Source organism: Bos indicus, chromosome 9 (genome assembly GCF_029378745.1).
Source record: "Bos indicus isolate NIAB-ARS_2022 breed Sahiwal x Tharparkar chromosome 9, NIAB-ARS_B.indTharparkar_mat_pri_1.0, whole genome shotgun sequence".
Taxonomy (NCBI): Eukaryota; Metazoa; Chordata; class Mammalia; order Artiodactyla; family Bovidae; genus Bos; species Bos indicus.
This window is the reverse complement of record NC_091768.1, coordinates 22,031,958-22,053,934: the sequence shown is the minus strand read 5'-3', so window position 1 is coordinate 22,053,934 and position 21,977 is coordinate 22,031,958. Positions and strand designations below refer to the sequence as shown.

At 39.8% G+C, this 21,977-nt stretch overlaps 1 long non-coding RNA gene across 2 annotated transcripts; it reads right to left on the bottom strand.

Annotated features, from left to right (window-relative positions):
* Nucleotides 1–5,998: 5,998 nt before the first annotated feature.
* LOC139184884 (uncharacterized) lies at nt 5,999–18,374 on the bottom strand. Of its 2 annotated transcripts, XR_011568383.1 has the most exons (4): nt 18,101–18,374; nt 17,782–17,854; nt 16,807–16,912; nt 5,999–6,459 (listed from the first exon to the last, which is right to left on the bottom strand). It is a non-coding gene; the product is annotated as an uncharacterized lncRNA (long non-coding RNA). The 2 variants fall into 2 exon arrangements; XR_011568382.1 differs by having other exon boundaries at nt 17,782–18,374.
* Between the last annotated feature and the right edge of the window lie 3,603 nt (nt 18,375–21,977).

The window sequence follows — 21,977 nt, the reverse complement described above, 5'->3', positions numbered from 1 at the left end:
TAGATCTCTATCTCACTTTGTATACCAATATAAATTCCAGGTGGAGAAAAAAAAATCTATTTTAATTATTTAAAATCAAACACATACTTAAAATAATTAAAATAGATTTATTTTTCAAGTATTTCTTCAATGTTTATAATGGAAATATTAGTCCTTTATTCCTCCTCTCTTCTGCCCTCCCCAAGTCCTCTTTCCCCCAGGCACCTATCTACCTTCAAGAATTTCAGCTATGCTTAGACTTTCTTTATATTTATTTTTAAATTTAATTTTTAAGTTTTACTGAAATACAATAGACACATAACATTGTATTTATGTAAGGTATACAACATGATTAATATATATTTAATAAAATGATCACCAGAAGAAGTTTAGTTAACATCTACCACCTCATGTAGTTACATTTTTTTTTTTTCTTGTGATGAGAACTTTTAAGATCTACTCTCAGGATTTCCCTGGTGGTCCAGTGGCTAGGATTCCCTGTTCCCAATGCAGGAGGCCTGGGTTCAATCCCTTGGCAGGGAACTGGATCCCACATGTCACAACTAAGAGTCTGCAGACTGCAACTGAAGATGCCAGATCCTGTGTGCCGCAAGTAAGACTCAGTGCAGCCAAATAAATAAGTAAAAAAGATATTAAAAAGAGAGAAAGATTTACTCCACTAACAACTTTCAAATATACAATATTGTTAACCATAGTTAAAGGTCCATCGTCAAAGCTTTGGTCTTTCAGTAGTCATGTATGGATGTGAGAGTTGGACTGGAAAGAAAGCTGAGTGCTGAAGAATTGATGCTTTTGAACTGTGGTGTTGAAGACTCTTGAGAGTCCCTTGGACTGCAAGGAGATCCAACCAGTCAGTCCTAAAGGAAATCAGTCTTGAATATTCACTGGAAGGACTGATGCTGAAGCTGAAACTCCAATACTTTGGCCACCTGATGTGAAGAACTGACTCATTGGAAAAGACTCTGATGCTGGGAAAGACTGAAGGCTGGAGAAGGGGACGACAGAGTATGAGATGGTTGGATGGCATCACTGACTCAATGGACATGAGTCTGAGTAAACTCTGGGAGTTGGTGATGGACAGGGAAGCCTGGCATGCTGCAGTCCATGGGGTCGCAAAAAGTTGGACACGACTGAGCAACTGAACTGAACTGAACCATGCTATACATTACATCCCCAGGGGTTCTTTATTTTATACCTGGAAGTTTGTACCTTTTGACCACCCTCACTTATTTTGCTCTGACCTGAACCCATCCTGCCTCTGACAATTACCAATTTATTTTGTTTATGTGGGTTTTTTTTTTTTTTCAGATTCCACATATAAGTGAATTCATTATTTGTCTTCCTCTATCCGATTTATTTCACTTAATGTAATGCCCTGAAGATTCATCCATAGTGTCCTAAATAGCAGGATTTCTTTCTTTTGTATAGATGAAAAATATTACATATTACATATCATATTTTCTTCATTCATTTATCCCTCAGTGGACACTTGAGTTGTTTTCATGTCTTGCTGTTGTAAATAATGCTGCAGTGAACTTGGGGATGCAGCTTATCTGTTCGATATAGTGATTTCATTTCCTTCAGAAGTACCTACAAATGGGATTGCTGGATCATAATGGTATTTCTAACTTTAATTTTTTGAGGAAACTTCATGCTGTTTTCCATAGTGGCTGCACCAATTTCATTCATTCCTACCAACAATGCACAAAGATTCTTTCTCCACATGCACACCAATGCTTGTTGTTTCTTGTCGTTTTGATGATAGTCATTTTAACAGATGTAACATAAAATCTCATTGTGGTTTTGCTTTGCATTTCCCTGATGGTTAGTAATGTTTAACACCTTTCAAATATACCTGTTGATTGTTTTTATGTCTTCTATTCAGTTCCTCTGCCTTTTATAAAATCAGATTTTTGTTTATTCCACTATTGAGACAACTGAATTTTTAAAAATATACTTTAGTGCATTTTAGATATCAACCCCTTATCAGGCATATGGTTTACAAAGGTTTTCTCCCATTCCATAGGTTGTATTTTCATTTTGTTGATGGCTTCCTTTGTTAAGTAGAATCATTTTAGTTTGATGTAGTCCCACTTGTTTATTTCTGCTTTAGTTGCCTTTGCTTTTGGTGTTAAATTAAAAAAAATCATTGCCAAGGAATTTATCCCCTATGTTTTATTCTAGGAGTTTTATGATTTCAGGTTTTATGTTTAAGTCTTTAATCCATTTTGAGTTGATTTTTGTGTACAGCATGAGAGAGTGGTCCAATTATCCTGACACCATTTATTGAAGAGACTGTCCTTTCCCGCTTGTATATTCTTTTATTTCTTTTTCTAGCTACTTTCTCTGGCTAGGGTTACCAATACTGTGTTGAATAAACATGGTGAGAGAGGGCATCATTGCCCTGTGCTTGATCTTAGAGGAAAAGTTGTTAGCTTGGTAACATGGAGTATGATGTCAGCTGTGGGTTTGTCTTATACAGCCTTTATCATGTTTAGTTGGGTTCCCTGTATACCCACTTTGTAGAGAGTTTTACCATGAGTGAGTGTTGAATTCTGTCAAATGCTTTTTTCTACATCTATTGACATGATCATATGTTTTTATCCTTTATTTTTGTGTAGGTGATATCTTGATGGGGAGTGGTATGTTTCTGGAACAGCATCTGTAGAGTAGATACTGTGGCCAATTTGGAGGGTACAATCTTCCACAGTGTTTCTGTTCCTTACGTTTCTGTTCTTCCCGTTCCTTGTGGAAAGGGAGAGGAGAGAGCAGGTGAAAGAGAAATGTAGACAGGTTAACAGTCATCTGATGATTATGACTAGTCATTCAAACATAATAGGGCTAGACTATATCAGGAAGGCAATATGAGCTTCTGAAGGAGGGGTGGCATAAATAAAGTTTTATCAAAATTATGTGGGCTTTGTAGTAGAAGAAGCAACAGTGGAACAGTTAGGAGGCTGGTTGAGTAATTCATTCAAGAGGTGATGCTGGCCTAAAGTATGTAAATTGGAGAGTGGTGCAAGACAGCTTTGAGATATGTAGGAGGTAGAATCATGAGTACTTGGAGACTGACTGGGACCAGGAGTAACAAGAATCCTTCTGTCTTAAGTGACAGGGTACATTGGAGGGTGGTACCATTTATCAAGATGAGGGACACAGGAGGAGTAGATATGTGACTATATAGAGAGTAAAAGATAATTCAGTTTCACGCAAGTGAGGGATGACTGTGGTGTTACCTGTTGGGATATCTTATTGGTCACTAAACAAAAGATGTGGAGCCCAGCAATAAAATAAAGTTTGATAGTCATTAGCCTATAAATCTTAATGAAAGGAATACTAGTAGTTGAGGTCACTTATTTTGTGAAAAGTAAAAAATTCTAGGATAGGACCCTCAGAAACACAATTGAAGAAAACTGCAGCCACCAGAATCCAAAACTGTACACATCTTCCAAAAACCATACAGATGAGGAGAGTAAGTAAAACCAACAGATCTATGTCCACAGTATAACTAAGAGATAAAGAATATCAGAAAGTCATTAACAGAGAAGAAGGGAAATAAATAGCTGCAAAGGCAACTCTGGAACACATATCAAAGTAGAGAATCAGAGAGAGTCTTCATGAAAAAGAGAGGGCAGTAGAAATAGATTTTTAAATTTATATCACCTTGCGTATCAGAACACTATCTTCTGCAAGTCAAAAGAAAGTGTTTTGAAAGTGCAGGGGACCTAGACGGTGATCTTGAGAGAGTCCCACTTGTGTGTAATTGAAAAAATTGGTGGTGAGGTAAAAAACGGAGGTGGGGGGGGGTGGCGGGGAACAGTGGAAAACAAATATCTAAACAAATAACAGAATCACAAATAAAAAGAGAAACCAATTCTTCTTATCACAATGGTACCCTTTTAAAAGAAATTATAGTCTATTATACCAACAGAAGAGGGTGCTCTTGAACTGAGAAAACTAGTAAGCTACCATATGCCCAACACCTGTCTATATAGAATTATTTCTTTTTGCTAATCCATAAAATACACAATATTGAAAAACAAAAAAATAGAGGACAACAACCGTAAAATCTATAAGAAGACAAAAAATAAGAAAACACTTCTCTTGATGAAAATTCATCTAAAACCATGAAGAATAGAAAATAAAATTAAATATAATAAAATAAGCACTTATTTTAAAAAAATCTCCCCAATAAGAAACTTCAAAAATTCAGAAGAGACGAGGAGGAATATGAGAACTAAGCAAACTCTAGAAAGAAACAGAAGAAAAAGAAAATCATCTCATAAGTGAAGATTAAAATACAAGGAGAATTAATTAAAAATAAAGCAAGGAGTATTGAGGAAATGAATTAAAATAGTCAAGAGCATGAAAATAAAATGGGAAAACAATCAGAGAAATTGATAGCTATAGATGATGGACAAAGATGATCTCACATACATATAATTGGAGTCCTTGAAAAAGAAAAACAAAGTAATGTGAAAGAAATGTTATTTAAAGTAATAATTCAAAAAATCTCCCAGATGGTCAGTTCAGAGACATATCCTGTAAAACTCCTAGACTTTAATCATAAAAACAAAAAAAATCTCTGTGCCTTGAGGCAAAAAGACCAAAAGACTTACAAGGGAAAAAGCTGAAATCAGAGTTTGTGAAAGCAAGACAACTTTGGAGCAAACATTATTTTTATTTTTTTGGACTTAAAGCTATCTTTATTATTTTATAAATCCTGAATTCTATAAGTTTCTTCTTCAAAATAATTGTTCTTTGAATTCCCCAATGGTTGTAACTTTATGTGTTATGTCATTTAAAATCTCTTATTATAATATCAAACTGAATAAACATATATAACTTTTTTTTTAGGGTTACATAATTCTTTATTATTGTTGTCTTTTTTAAATATAAATTTATTTATTTTGATTGGAAGTTAATTACTTTACAATATTGTATTGGTTTTGCCATACATCAACATGAATCTGCCATGGGTATACATGTGTTCCCCATCCTGAACCCCCCTCCCTCCTCCATCCCTGTACCATCCCTCTGGGTCATCCCAGTGCACCAGCCCCAAGCATCCAGGATCATGCATTGAACCTGTACCGGTGATTCATTTCATATATGATATTATACATGTTTCAATGCCATTCTCCCAAATCATCCCACCCTCTCCCTCTCCCACAGAGTCCAAAAGACTGTTCTATACATCTGTGTCTCTTTTGCTGTCTCACATACAGGGTTATCGTTACCATCTTTCTAAATTCCATATATATATGCGTTAGTATACTGTATTGGTGTTTTTCTTTCTGGCTTACTTCACTCTGTATAATAGGCTCCAGTTTCATCCACCTTATTAGAACTGATTCAAATGTATTCTTTTTAATGGCTGAGTAATACTCCATTGTGTTTTTAAAGAAACAATAGAAAGTGCAAGCCAAAGATTTTTATATTTAGATAAGTTATCCTTCAAGTGAACAGTTTAAAAAATGTGAGAACTCAAGGAGTGCTGTATTCACAAATGAAACTAGAGGGTGAGCTCTATCCAGCCCAAGGAAGACTGGAGAAACCCTGGCACATGGACTGATGGTACACATTAAATACACTTTAGTGTAGATACAAAGTTAAAACAAAGGGCAGAGGGAGAGTGTATAAGCATTATATGCTCTGATGAAGTAGGAATAAACCAACCCCTCAAAAAAATAAAAGTAGAAATTAAAACAAATTCATCATTGTACAGATAATATGTGCAGTCAAAATATATCAGCACTGACAAACCAAAGAGTAGAAACCACAGAAAGGGAAAAGTAAACTTGTTTTTTTTTTTTTTTAAACAAAATATATCAGAATTATTTTAAGCCTAGAAGAAAAGCAAAGCCTTCTTAAATACCAAAAGAAATAGTTTAAAAAAGAGCAGAAAGATATAGAAATAAAAATGGTAACTATAACTAACATTCATAGGAAATATAGCAAAAAAAAAAAAAAAGATATGTTGAACCAGGATGTATGTTAAGTGGAGAAAGAAATTTATAAGAAGTATATATAATATGGTAGCATTTGTGAAGAAATATGGGTGCAAAAAGAATAGATATAAATAATTCTTACAAAAAATAAATATCAGAACCTAATAGTCAACCATCAGGGTTGTGTGCTTTGAACAAGATGTGGTAGATATGGGGGAGTGAGACTTCTTTGTGTTTACCTTTTAATTCGAACCATTAAAAAATTTTTCATGACACAGTGTGGCTGAAATAAAGTGGAAAAGAAGGTAATTGAACATGAGGAGGTAGTCAAGACATTGTGAAACCTGGATATTGTACGAGCAGGTTGTCACCCAGAATGATGGCATAGAGAAGAAGGCCACAGTTGGGTGTGAAAATGTTTACTGAACATGGGAGAATTGTCCATGGAATCCACAGGCACTTTGAGTCCAAGGAAGGGTGGAATGTGATATGGCTGGAACCTTTGGACCTGCAAGGAGAGAGGAATTTTGCTCAAGGATTGGTTTGAGGGGTCACAGGATGTGGAGGACTTGAGCTCTGCTTCCTTGTACTGCAATACCAAGGGTGGAGAGAGCCACATTCTCCATGTTAGCAGACCTTAGGGGAAGCAGTGACAATATGTAGCCTTGATGTACTCCTTTCCTGATTTAGAACCAGTCTGTTCTTCCATGTCCAGTTTTAACTGTTGCTTCTTTTTTTTTGTTTGTTTGTTTGTTTTTTTTTATTTTTTTTTTATTTTTTTTTAATTTTATTTTATTTTTAAACTTTACATAATTGTAATAGTTTTGTCAAATATCAAAATGAATCCGCCACAGGCATACATGTGTTCCCCATCCTGAACCCTCCTCCCTCCCCCCTGCTTCTTGACCTGCAACATACCATGGGCTAATAAACACATCACTGACTCGATGGACGTGAGTCTGAGTGAACTCTGGGAGTTGGTGATGGATAGGGAGGCCTGGCGTGCTGCGATTCATGGGGTCGCAAAGGGTCGGACACGACTGAGCGACGGATCTGATCTGATGAATATAAAGGTAAACTCATCTAGAGCAGGGTCGGCAATCGAGAGCCCCACAATGTCAAATGAAAGTTATGAATGGGAGGATGAAGAGAAGGTGGGGCCCCAGGTCACTATCATAATCAATGCACATCTCTAATGAGTTGCTTCAGAGGGAAATCGCTATAGGCTAGTTTATGACCTCCAGCCTCACACAGCTACTTAATGATTGTTTGAAAAGGAAAGGCAGACTAAAACCTGTAAGACTTGACAGTAGTGATATTCGGTCATACATACACCTGCATCACTTTATGTGAAGTTTACTACAAAATAAAATTTTATTTTACCACTAAAAGTGCACTTAAAGGAAGCAAATACTATAAAACGCAATGTGAACATTAAATGGAATTCAATGTAAAACCCAAGCCAATAATAGTTTCTATGGACAAATATAAGTTTATTTCAAAATTATCATGGCCAGTGAAATCAAGTAGGCTCTGGGTTGAGAAAATTGATTCCCAGAAAGTGAGTCATAAAGTTGGAACACAATCTCATAGTTACAAAAGGCCCCAGAACTCCCAGCAATCTATAAAGCTATAACTAGGAAACTCAAGTAAATAAGTCTCTTAGGAAATGTGGCTGTAGAGTTTTTAAAAAATTGAAAAGTAATGAAAGCACCAAGAGAAAAATCTGAGGCAAAGTGAACATTCAAATGATTTGTAGTACGGCGCAGTTCAGATTGGAAAACATGAAAAATCCATGTTCTATATGTGTATACATATATAGTTATATAATATGCAGTTATATCTAAGCATGCACACATGTACAGATACATATATATTCACACACATATATCATACATATAAAAATTGTGTACATATATCCACTTGTTTTAGAAAGGCCAAACTTTGGTGGAGCACATGGCAGGCAAGGATCCTCTGAGAGATTAGTCAAGACACAGTTTCTGTTCTCTGATGGAAGGGTTTATTCAAGCTCTTGATGAACATTTACCTTTAGTGACATCACTGCATTATAGAAATATCAAACAATTGGCATTTTGAAAGTGAAAGCTTTTTCTTTTCTTTTAATATAATGCTTTTATATATAATATAATATAATTTAATATAATACTAGAGGGAAACTTTGTTCTCTTGAAAGTGATTTTCTTAGAGGGATAAATATCATTATACCACAGGAAACCTATAAATGTGTATGAATTTAATAAACACATAATAATATAATAATGTTCCTTTAATTCAGAACATTTTTGTAATTTAGCATAACCAGAATCTCTTATCAAACACATTATTAGTACATATACTCTTTTCCCCACTTTCTTCACTCAACAAATGGTTTTCAAGTGTCTGTTGTGGAAAGCCGCCTTGAAAGCTGGTAGTGCAAGAAGGTGATACTGGGTTGGCCAAATGGTCACTTGGGTTTTTTTTTTTTAATAACATCCTATGGAAAAAGCCCAAAGACCTTTTTGGCCAATCCAATACAAGGTCTTTGTGGAAGATCTCACCTGAGTTCCAGACCCACACGCATGCACATCTGGAGGCAGCCAGGCATCTCAGACTCAGATATCTAGAATGGAGCTCAGTGTTTTCTAATCCACACCCCACTCTACCACTGAAGCCTGATTCTCTCCTTGTGCTTCCCCCTCACTGTGAAAAATCTTTCCAATGTAAACTTGACCACAATTCCACTGCAGCTCTCCATGCCTCTCATGTCTACAGCAGTATTTCATAAAAATTTTTTGAAAGCTCTAAAAGAAAAAAAAACCAAGTAAAGATGGATTTTGAAAAGCATGAGGTCTTTTCAAAATCACATAATTTACCTTTATATTCATCAGATCAGATCAGTCACTCAGTCATGTCCGACTCTTTGCGACCCCATGAATCGCAGCACGCCAGGCCTCCCTATCCATCACCAACTCCCAGAGTTCACTCAGACTCACGTCCACCGAGTCAGTGATGTGTTTATTAGCCCATGGTATGTTGCAGGTCAAGAAGCAACAGTTAAAACTGGACACGGAACAACAGACTGGTTCTAAATCGGGAAAGGAGTACATCAAGGCTACATATTGTCACCCTGGTTATTTAACTTATATGCAGAGTACATCATGAGAAATGCCAGACTGGATGAAGCACAAGCTGGAATCAAGATTTCCTGGAGAAACATCAATAACCTCAGATATGTAGATGACACCACCCTTATGGCAGAAAACGAAGAACTAAAGAGCCTCTTAATGAAAGTGAAAGGGGAGAGTGAAAAAGTTGGCTTAAAACTCATCATTCAGAAAACTAAGATCATGGCATCCAGTCTCATCACTTCATGGCAAATAGATAGGGAAACAATGGAAATAGTGAGAGACTTTATTTTCTTGGGCCCCAAAATCACTGCAGGATGGTAACTGCAGCCATGAAATTAAAAGACACTTGCTCCTTGGAAGAAAAGCTATGACCAACCTAGACAGCATATTCAAAAGCAGAGACATTATTTTACCAACAAAGGTCTACCTAGGCAAAGCTATAGTTTTTCCAGTAGTCATGTATGGATGTAAGAGTTGGACTACAAAGAAAGCTGAACAATGAAGAAGTGATGCTTTTGAACTGTGTTGTTGGAGAAGACTCTTGAGAGTTCCTTGGACTGCAAGGAGATCAAACCAATCCATCCTAAAGGAAATCAGTCCTGAATATTCATTGGAAGGATTGATGCTGAAGCTGAAACTCCAATACTTCGGCCACCTGATGCAAAGAACCAACTCATTTGAAAAGACCCTGATGCTGGGAAAGATTAAAGGCGGGAGTAGTAGGGGATGATAGAGGATGAGATGGTTGGATGGCATCACTGACACGATGGACGTGAGTTTGAGTAAACTCTGGAAGTTGGTGATGGACTGGGAAGCCTGGCATTCTGCAGTCCATGGGGTTGAAGAGTCAGACATGCCTAAGCGACTGAACTGAACTGATGTTCTTATTTATTTTTCTTAGAAGATATTTTAAAGTTCTTCCCTTTTAACATTTTCTTATCTGAGAATGTTCCCTCACAGGCCTTTGAGCACAACTGATTTACTAGGCAAATGACCACATATATCTCTGACTTCAAGTAGCCCTGAACACCTGTCCTAGTTGGAGATGCACAGACTTGGAGGACAGCAGTCAGACCCCACTGTATAACGTGAGGTGGCAGGAGGTCCTGTAACTGGAAACATTGGCTTTGGAATTTAGTTGCTTATTTGAATCCTGATTCTGTTGTTTGCTGGTTGCGTGATCTTGGGCAGTGTTATTTAATCCTAAATTTATCAAATAGGGATTATAAGAGTACCTACTTCAGGACTGTTATGAGAATTATGAAATGGTCCAAGGAAAGGGCTCATCTCTGAGCCTGGCCTGGAGTAAATACTCCATAAATGGACCTTCATCTCCAGTTACAGCTCCAAGGAACAGCTTGCAGTCTCTTGTACATGCCATGATATTTCATGCTGATTCGTGTTTGATCTAGAATACTGCATCATGTCAGCTTCCCAGGTGGCACAGTGGTAAAGAATTTGCCTGACAACGCAGGAGATACAAGAGATGCGGGTTCAATCCCTGGGTCGGGAAGATCCCCTGGAGGAGGAAATGGCAACATCTCCAGAATTCTTGCCTGGACAGAGGAGCCTGGTGGGCTACAGTCCATGGAGTCAAAGAGTTGGACACAACTTGGTGACTAAGCACACACGCACTCATAATATTGAACCACCAGGGAAGGAATGGAGGTAGAAACACGTTTTCCCCTAAAGGGAAAATAAAAACACCAAACCTATCCTGTATTTGTTGGAAATATGACAGATTTATTTTAATGTCATAGGTTGAAAGTCATTTTTTTTTTAGTATAGGTTTTTAAAAAAATTTATTCATTTTAATTGGAGACTAATTACTTTACAATATTGTAGTGGTTTTTGCCATACATTGACATGAATCAGCCGTGGGTGTACATGTGTTCCCCATCCTGTACCCCCCTTCCACCTCCCTCCCCATCCCTTCCCTCAGGGTCATCCCAGTGCACCAGCCCTGAGCACCCTGTCTCATGCATCACACCTGGACTGGCGATCTATTTCAAATATGGTAATATACAAGTTTCAATGCTATTCTTTCAAATCATCCCACCCTCGCCTTCTCCCACAGAGTCCAAAAGACTGTTCTATACACCTGTGTCTCTTTTGCTGTCTCGCATATAGGGTCATCATTACCATCTTTCTAAATTCCATATATATGCATTAGTATACTATATTGGTGTTTTTCTTTCTGGCTTACTTCACTCTGTATAACAGGCTCCAGTCTCATCCACCTCATTAGAACTGATTCAAATGTATTCTTTTTAATGGCTAAGTAATATTCCATTGTGTATATGTACCACAACTTTCTTATCCATTCGTCATCAACCGTTTTTTTAAAAATTATTTATTTATTTTTTGCTGTGCTGGGTCTTCATTGCTGCACAGGCTTTCTCTAGCTGTGGTGATTAGGAGCTACTCTCTACTGGCAGAGCACAGGCTCTAGGCTCTCGGGCTTCAGTAGTTGCAGTCCCTGGGCTCAGTAGTCATGGCTCTCTGGCTCTAGAACACAGGTTTAGTTAGTTGCTCTGCAGTATGTGGGATCTTCCTGAATAAGAAATCAAAAACCCTTGTCTCCCTCATTGGCAGGTGGATTCTTTACCACTGAGCCACCAGGGAAGCCCAAAAGTCACCTGTTCTTCATCAAAAAAGAAAAACTGTGCCAAGCATTAGCAGGATCATAGTATTTCATAGAGCTGAGGATGACACATATCAGCTCACAGGCCCAACTTCTCCAACTTTATTCAGCTGTTGAATTTCTGGTCTGCTGTTTCTTTTCTACTCCTTTTCTATCTTTTTACTATTGAATACCTACCTTGCTTGTTTTTTTCTTTTTTTCTTAAAATTCTGCCCAACCATTCATGCATCAGCTGCTTTCCTGGAGCTTTCACTGGCATTGCAAGACAATGCTACATTGAAATAAATCACCCATTAGGGCCCCTCAGCTCGAGAAAAGTTCTTCTTAGCTAAATAATGTTGGCATTTCCAACCTGAAACTCAGTGGTCATGTTCCTTTATACACTCTCATTATACAGCCTGTATTCCAAATGCACACTAAACCTTGGGGACCCCTGTAGCTCAGTCTCTGCAAAAAATCATGCATAAAGAAGCCTGGCCTGGCTGACCCCAAATGATTTATAATATATTCTAAGTTTACTCTTCTCCCTCAACCAAACAATAAAGGAGATGCCACTCCCTACCTCAGAATAACTGTTCTCAGAATTATTTTCTCCATTCTTCTGTTTTCTTACCCTCGACATGATAAACTCTTGTATTTCAGAGTTGTTCACATATCAGCCTCCAAAATGCTGTCTTCAGCTTTAGTTCCCTGTGACTTTTTTCTTTGTCCCCTTGTTTCCCCCTTGCTCTTTCAGCAGTCTGATTTAGCGACTTTATTCCCTTCATCTCCTTCTACCATTTCCTTGCCAGTCTCTTCTTTCCCCCTAGTTTTCTAACTTGCATCTCCAAAGGATGGGCAATCAAGCTAGCAAGTACTCATTCAGTTCTGAAGAAGACACATGTGACTCAAACAATTGTGAGTTGAAGGGGGATTAAAAATCTGGTTCCCTTTAGCATATTTATTTAACTGTTTATTCCTTCACTGAACAGGGAGATTCCAGAGAGAGAGTCATATTTACCTTCATGCCTGCAGCACCCAACACAGGGCCTGGCATGGAATGGCACTCAATAACTGTTGACAAATGATGAAAGTCTAAACTGTTGGCTAAATCCTACTATTTCCTAGGAAGGAGTTTTAAAATAGAAACTCCTAAAAACAAGGAACTTGGTTTAATCAATAACACAACCAAGAATATAAATAAACTTTAAGAGCCCTGGGAGAGTCTAAGTCCCCTTTTCTGTAGATTATTTGCTGTGATATTAATTGGCCAGAGGGTCTTACCACTTAGGTCTCTTTCTTCATCTCAGTCTAGATACCCGTGTCTGTGGCGTGTCAGATCATAGGTCACCATGAAAGTGAAAGTCACTTTCACTCAGTTGTGTCTGACGTTTTGTGACCCCATGGACTTAGCCCGCCAGGCTCCTCTTCATGTAATTGTCCAGGCAAGAACACTGGAGTGGGTTGCCATTCCCTTCTCCAGGGGATCTTCCTGACCCAGTGATCAAACCCAGGTCTCCTGCATTGCAGGCTGATTCTTTACTGTCTGAGCCACCAGGGAAGCCCATAGGTCACCATATAAAGATATAAAAGAAGCATTTAGTTTATGGCTTGCCCAAACTTTGTGAAATATTTGAGTTATGAGTTAAACTTTAGATTCTTTGGACTCTGAGTTTGGTCGAGTTCAAAAAGCAGAAAAATACTGTGTGAATGAGGCAATACCTCATTCTGGTCAGAACTGCCATCACTATAAAGTCTAACAAATAACATGCTGGAGAGAGTTTGGAGAAAACAGAACCCTACTACACTGTTCGTGGAAATGTAAATTGGCACAACCACTATGGACAACAGTATTGAGGTTCCTCAAAAAACAAAAAATAGAGTTGCCACATGGACCAGTAATCCTACTCCTGGGCAGACAAAACTATATACCCAGACAAAACTGTAATTCAAAAAGATACTTGCACCCCTGTGTTCACTGCAGCACTGTTCACAAAAGCCAAAGACATGGAATCAAATGGTCATTGACAGAAGAACGGACAAAGAATCTGTGGTACATATACACCATGGAATACTCCCCAGCCATTAAAAAGAATGAAATAATGCCATTTCAGCAACATGGATGCAACTAGAGATTATCATACTAAGTCAGAAAGAGAAAGACAAATACTGTACGACATCACTTATATGTGGAATCTAAAATATGACTCAAATGAACCTATCTACAAAACAGAAACAGAGCCACAGACATAGAGAAGAGACTTGTGGTTGCTAAAGGGCAGGGAAGGAGAAGGACAGACTGGGAGTTTGGGCTTAGTAGATGCAAACTGCAGAATGAGTAAACAAGGTGCTACTGTATAGCGCAGGGAACTATATCCAATCTTTTGGGATAAACCATAAAGGAAAAGAACATAAATGTGCATATGTGTATAACTGAGTCACTCTGTGGCACAGCAGCAACTAACACAACATTGTAAGTCAACTGTATGTCAATAAACATAAAAGAAAACTCTGTGTGATATAGAGCTACTCAAGTCTGCCTTTCAATATAGACACAGATGCAGAAGGACAAGGTCAATTCCTGCTGTCCCCCAGGCTCTTCCTTCACCTCCAGTACTGCCTGGGTAGACCTTTCCCTTCCCATCCTCTGTCATCTTTGTAGCCACAGTTCCTTGAAGACACTTAAGAGGGAACCAGTGTGTGATGTTGTATGGGGAGAGTGTTACAGAAACGTTTGCTTATTCAATGAGGCCAAAGTCCCTCAGCATCTTCAAGCCAAGGCAGTATCTAGTGATTTAGTTTAATTCAACAAATGGAAAGGTGCATATGATGAGGTAAAAAAAGTGGGCTCCTTGAGAAGACTCGGATTCTTCTTTATATCCTCAACCAGTAGTCTACTGCTTGGTCCCAGATGCCACTCAAATGCTTGTTGAATGAAAGAGTAAATTAAATTTACTCCTACCCTCATGCAGCAGGTTATATAACAATGAACACACTAAAATCTTTATATGCAGTAATAGAGGTGGAGTTTCAGTGTGATGGGAACAAAGAGGAGGAGGAGTTAATGGTTGGCATGAAAAATGTTCTCTATCCTCCCATATAATATGCCCAAGTTCAACAGCAGTACTCATAAAATGAAAAGCCCTGTAATATATTTATCTGCCAAAATTTTGATTGCAGGTTGCTGTTCACAGAGGGAAACTAAAATTGGAAAAAAAAAAACTGCATGGGTTTTGATATGAAGGAAGAATATAGTTTTTACAATATACTTACGGGAAAAACTAAACCCAAAAGACAGAAGCAACCTCCATTCTCCAAAGGCACTGGGTGGAGGAGGCTGAACTAAATGAGGTTCTCATGCAGATTATAATGGAGCAGAGGAAAGAAAGGACAGAACAGGGTCGAGTGAGACGGCATAAGACAGGAAGAGAAATGATCAAAACTGAGAGGTGTTCAGTCCAGAAGAAATGCCTTTACGTTTCACTTGCAGGTCTGCAAATTACCTTCGCAGAAGGCATTTAACCTGTATTTGATGCAGCAAAACAGACAAAAGAGATTCTACTGCCTCAAATGCTTTTTTGGCTTAAAACCCATTCCTTGGATCATTCCTTCATTTAGGTCCTCTAGTGTGTGAAACCTTTTCTTGGTGAGTTCACATATGGGAGAACCTTTGGATATTAAGTAGATTCAGAGCGATTGAGTGAATCATACAGATCCATTTCTGACCTGAAGCAGGTTTTTCCCTAGGTCTCACTATCCAATTGCTTTTGGTGTTGGAAACACTGTTTCACACTCTTATGGCATTGACATAACCTATGATGAGTCATATTGACGGAGTATTTTGATTTTCACTTCTTTTCACTGTGGGCTTCCCTGATAGCTCAGTTGGTAAAGAATATGCCTCGAATGCAGGAGACCCCAGTTGATACCTGGGTCAGAAACATCTGCTGGGGAAGGGATAGGCTACCCACTCCAGTATTCTTGGGCTCCCCCGGTGGCTCTGCTGGTAAAGAATCCACCTGCAATGTGGGACACCTGGGTTTGATCCCTGGGTTGGGAAGATCCCCTGGCAAAGGGAAAGGCTACCCACTCTACTATTCTGGCCTGGGAAATTCCATGGGGTTGCAAAGAGTCAGACACGACTGACTTTCACTTTCACTTTTCACTTTCTTTTCACCGTAGTCAACTCTTTACAGTCAGTAACAGCAGCAGGTCAGATGTATTTGGCTACTTTATAAAGGACTTGTACAATTAACCATGCAAGATACAGTATTATCTTAGGCTTAAGACAATTTTCTTTTTTTAGATTAGTGAGAAACAAGTATAATGAGATTTTTAATGACTCTTGAAAGTGTCTTAGGGCAGAGAATTAAGACTTCTCCCCAGTCTTAAGCTTTGCTGAGTTCTTCTTACTCTAGCTTTTGGATATTGAAATCTGGATTCAGACTTGATATAAAAAAGTTGCATCTCTTCTGCCCTCAGGTTGGCTCATTAGTTATCAGGAAACCAGCAGAGGAGCACACCCCTCACTACTGTTTTGCAGTGGAGATATTCTGACCTAAAATTAGAAGAACTTCCCTGGTGTCCAGTGGCTCAGACTCTATGTTCCCAATGCAGGGGGCCCGGGTTCCATCCTTGATCAGGAAACCAGCATGCCACAACTAAAGATCCTGCCTGCCACAACAAGAAAAAAGATCCTATATGCTACAGCTACAATCAGTCAAATAAATTTTTAAAAAGTATTAAAAATGAAAGTACAATGTTTAGCTGGGTCAGGGTTGGGAGCAAGTACATAGGAAGGTCGGCAATGTCAGGAGGTGTAGGTGAAGCAGACATTGGTCGGGCAAGTGATATCCAGAGAGCAAGTGAAAAGCCATCTTGAGTATCCTGACCACACCCTACACACCCTGCACAACCCTTACAATCTTGGTCCATCCCCTCTTCTGCCATATCCTTGGGGTCAGGTACGTAGCAGGCATTGCAACCAGATACCACAATTACGATACAGACGTCAGCAGCCAAAGAGTATCAAGAGTAAGATACCTAGTGTGTTCAGAACAATTATTTGCCAGGATATGGGCAAATTTTGGAGCCAAGCACTTACCGGGTTCATGGAGAGAAAGATGATGCAGCAGTGCCCTGTCCAGTTATAAGGAAGATCTAAGGCCACCCCTGGACTTCCCTGGTGGCTCAGATGGTAAAGAATCCACCTGCAAAGCAGGAGAGCTGGGTTCAATTCCCGGGTTGGGAAGATCCCCTGGAGGAGGGCATGGCAACCCACTCTAGTATTCTGGCCTGGAGAATCCCCATGGACAGAGGAACCTGGCCAGCTATAGTCCATGGGGTTGCAAAGAGTCAGACATGACTGAGTGACTGAGCACACAGACACACAAGGCCACCTGGGTTTATAAGTCCAGAGCCACCCTCACAGGAAGGGCCTTCAACTCTAGAAGAAACATTCTGGTGACCAAGCATTCAACTTAACGTTAGCCTCTGCTGTTAGCGCAGCCTCTGTGGCCTTTCTTAATAAAAAAGGCATCAGTCAGCCCACAACTGACCACTCACTTATTATTGAATGTTTTCTCCCCACTGTAGTGGTGACCAGTATCTGCACAACAGCCTTGGCCTGTCTGTGAGTTCTCTGGATTCTCCTGGCGTCCCCCCATTCATCAAGGACAGCCACCCCAGGGCCACACCACACTAGTGAATGGTCACCCTGGGACTCCCCCACAACTTTTGGGATCACCCCTGGGACTTTTCTTGCTCTCACAAGTTAGTGGGCGGCCACCCCAGGATCACTGCTGAAACTTTTGGGGTTACCCCTCCCCCACTTTCAGGCCCCACATTAGTAGGATGGCCACCCCCTGATCACACCCTCAATTTTCTATCCCCAAGCCTGATTTCTCTGACGTCTCTGCGCTCAGGGGAGTTTCCTCGGTCTCCTGGCTGCTCTGCCAAGTGCTGGGCTGCACCCCAGAGTCCTGCATGGCCTGTATTTGCCCAGCTTCAAGGACGAAGAAACAAGCCGGAGGCAGCGACAGAGAGAGACATCAACAGTTTCATGGACAGGGGAGCTTACCTGTCGAAAGCAAGGTCCTGGAGCAACATTCCATGTGTGCAGCTGATGGCGGGCGGGATATGGCAGCACGGGCCTGGGGCGGAGCGGAAGTTGCTAATTACAGGGGGAATTGACAGGTTACCAGGGAAACCAGCAGAGGAGCACCGGCCCCTCACCACCTCTTTAATGAACTATGCCGGTGGAGTTCTGATCTAAAGTTAGAATCACCAGCTGAGGCAGGAGGCAATGATGTAGGAAGGTCAGTCATGTGAGGAAGGTATGGGTGAAGCAGGCGCTAGTTGGGCAGAGGTTGTACAGAGAGCGAGAGAAGCTCGCTCACCTGGGGTGAGTTGACATATGAGGAGGCCATGTGGCTGTTGGGGGGCAGTGGAGAGAGTGGCCCAGGATGTGGGGGGTTGGAGGCTGGAGGGAGCTACATCATACAGGGCCTCAGAGCTCTTTTAATTTCATGGCTGCCGTCACCATCTACAGTAATTTTGGAGCCCAGGAAAATATATGTGGAATCTAAAAAACAAAAGAAACAAATGAACTTATTTACAAAAGAGAAATAGACTCACAGACAGAAAACAGGTTTATGGTTACCAAAGGGGAAGTGCCGGGAGGGATAAATTAGGAGTTTGGCATTAAAATATACACACAACTGTATATAAAATAATCAACAAGGACCTACTGTATAGCACAGGGAACTACATTCAATATCTTACAAAAACTGATAATAGAAGAGAATGTAAAAAAATAATTTTTAAATGTAGTTTTATATATACATATAACAGAATCATTTTTCTGTACATATGAAACTAACACAGATAAAGTATATCAAGTGTATTTCAGTAAAAACTGAAAACAAAAGAAGTAAATGATGTCAGCTTTACACATAGAAATTTACACTGCAGTGGCAACAGGACTTGTAATAATCACAGTACACCAATTCATAAACTAATCTTCTTTTTGAGCTTGAGCACGTAAGTGTGAACAGAATTCTGAAAACAAAGATTTGGTGGGTTGATTAGGGATGAAAGTTTCATGGGGGAATGAAGTCTCTGAAGGAAGTACAAAGCCCAGATGGACAGACGGGAAGAGCCAGAGGCCCTCCCAAGGACCAGCAACCAGAAGGCCACAGATTCTGTTTGGGGAGTTGCAATGTAGAGTGGACAGGAAGGCAATGCAGAATCCCTGGCTGGACGTTAGTGGAGGGGATGGCAATTATCAGCAATATCATCAGAGCTTTGATGTTTAGCAATTTACAAAGTGCTTTCTTTGCTTCATTTCACTCAGTTCTCATTGTAGAATCGATAAGACAACAAACAGTACTGTTCCTTTATTTTATCAACTGAAGATGGGGGATTTAAATGGTGAGGTTTATACTCTTCTCTTTTCACTATGGAACTGGTTTTGCTGAGGTAGGATTAAGATTAGTGGTTTGGGTGTATATTCTATTTAGGGGAAAAGAGGGTCATGAATGATAAAAGACTATAATGATTTCATTTAAAATTGATTCATTTTGCTGTAGAACAGAAACTAACACAATATTGTAAAGCAACTGTACTCTGATACAAATTAATTTAAAAAATAGAATATGGGACGGAGGGGACATATGTATACTTCTAGCTGATTCATGTTCTTTTATGGCAGAAACCAACACAACATTGTAAAGCAATTATCCTCCAACTAAAAATAAATTTAAAAAGATAAGAATCATCAATCGATATTTTATCCAAATAAAATTTTATTAATTATAGCCCTTTAAAAAATATGGCAAAAAAAATGAAAGCCATGTCAGGTTGGGCTTGAGGATTTGTATCATGTTGACTTCCAGAATTTGTGGTTGTGTGTGCTCAGTGGAGCCAGCTCTTTGTGACCCCAGGGACTGTAGCCCACCAGTCTCCTCTGTCCATGGGATTTCCCAGGCCAGAATACTGGAGTGAGTTGCCATTTCCTTCTCCAGGAAATCTTCCTGATCCAGGGGATTTAACCCAAGAAACCTGCATCTCTTGCATTGTCAGGCAGATTCTTTACCACTGAACCATCAGGGAAGCCCTGACTTTCAGAGCCTTGGGGAATATGTCATTTTCCCTTCAGCACTATTTGGATACATAGAAGTCAGAGGCCAGAGTTTCTAAATTAAGAAGGCTTTAACAGTTACTCCCATCCTGACCCAGTGCTTTAAGTTATTTACAAAACTACTATGGAGGAAATAAAACAAATCTTCCCATGGAGATTTCCTTCTGAATTAACCTGCATGACTTGCTGCTGCTGCTAAGTCGCTTCAGTCATGTCCGACTCTGTGCGACCCCATAGACGTCAGCCCACCAGGCTCTCCCGTCCCTGGGATTCGGATACAGTTAAAAAAGCCGCTGGTTATGTTTAACTTCAGTAGACTTCACCAGAATGACTAAATGGCCCACCTATGATTTTTATATGATTTCCTGATTAGCTCAATTCTCTCATCTGAACTACATGGTAGTTTTCATACAGATTCTGAAAGCATTTTTCAGATAGTAGTCTTTTCAAGAAGATAGTGGTTAAAAATCAAATTTTAGAAGACTGAAGATACACTTTATGTGGTAACTTCATGGTTCTGCTAGCTTTGAATCTCTGTACTTTTTCTGTGGCGTCTTAATGTATGGATATCAATATTTTTTTATAATTCTGAATTTCTTAATTTAGTATAAAATACTGTTGTGCATAACATATGTGTGCATGTGTGTGTGTCTATGTACATAAGAATCATGCTTGTTTCTTTTCTTTTCTTTTTTTTTTAAATTTTATTTTATTTTTAAACTTTACAGTATTGTATTAGTTTTGCCAAATACCGAAATGAATCCGCCACAGGTATACCCGCGTTCCCCATCCTGAACCCTCCTCCCTCCTCCCTCCCCTACCCTCCCTCTGGGTCGTCCCAGTGCACCAGCCCCAAGCATCCAGTACCGTGCATCGAACCTGGACTGGCGACTCGTTTCATACATGATATTATACATGTTTCAATGCTATTCTCCCAAATCTCCCCACCCTCTCCCTCTCCCACAGAGTCCATAAGACTGATCTATACATCAGTGTCTCTTTTGCTGTCTCGTAACAATAACCCTGTTTCTTTTATTTAAAAAAAAATTTTTTTTTTTTGGTTGTGCCATGCAGCATGCAGCTCCTGGAGTTGGTGATGGACAGGGAAGCCTGGCGTGCTGCAGTCCGTGGGGTTGCAAAGAGTCGGACACAACAGAGCTACTGAACTGAACTGAACTGATGCAGCATGCAGGATCTTCATTCCCTGACCAGGGATTGAACGTGTGCCCCTTGCACGGGAAGCATGGTTTCCTAATTATTGGACCTCCCCAATACGTGCTTCCAGAGAAGGCACTGGCAACCCACTCCAGTACTCTTGCCTGGAAAATCCCATGGATGGAGGAGCCTGGAAGGCTGCAGTCCATGGGGTCGTTAAGAGTCGGACACAACTGAGTGACTTCACTTTCCCTTTTCCCTTTCATGCATTGGAGAAGGAAATGGCAACCCACTCCAGTGTTCTTGCCTGGAGAATCCCAGGGAGGGGGAGCCTGGTGGGCTGCCATCTATGGGGTCACACAGAGTCGGACACGACTGAAGCGATTTAGCAGCAGCAACAGCAGCATATGTGCTCCTTTTTAAATTCAACGAACAATTATTAAAGAATCGCTAGGAACAAGTCTATACGCATGGACACAAAGTTCTTAACCTAACACAGGATGTGATGAATATATTAGACTAGCCAAAAAAATTGGGTTTTTCCATAAGCTGGTATGCTGCAGTCCATGGGGTCTCAAACAGTCAGATACAACTGGCTGACTGACTTCCATAGATGTAATGGAAAAACCGAAATGAACTTTTTGGCCAACCCAATAGTAAGCATATATTAACAGTAAGCATGAGAGATTGAGAGCTATGGAAAATTTAAGAGATAAGGAAACCCCTGTGGGTGAAAGGAAATGCTTTACACATTCAAGCAGCACCTAGAAGAATGGGTAGGTTCTGCCAGGTAGAGATGGCGAGAGAGCAGTGAAGACTAAGGCCCAGAAGGGAGAAAGGGATGAATGTATTCAGAAAACCAGGAATAGTAACAACTTACAGATTCTCTGGGGGCAGGTTGGGTGGCGAAAGGAAACATGATTGTTGTTGTTTAGTCACTAAGTCATGTGTGACTCTTTTGCAACCCCATGGACTGTAGC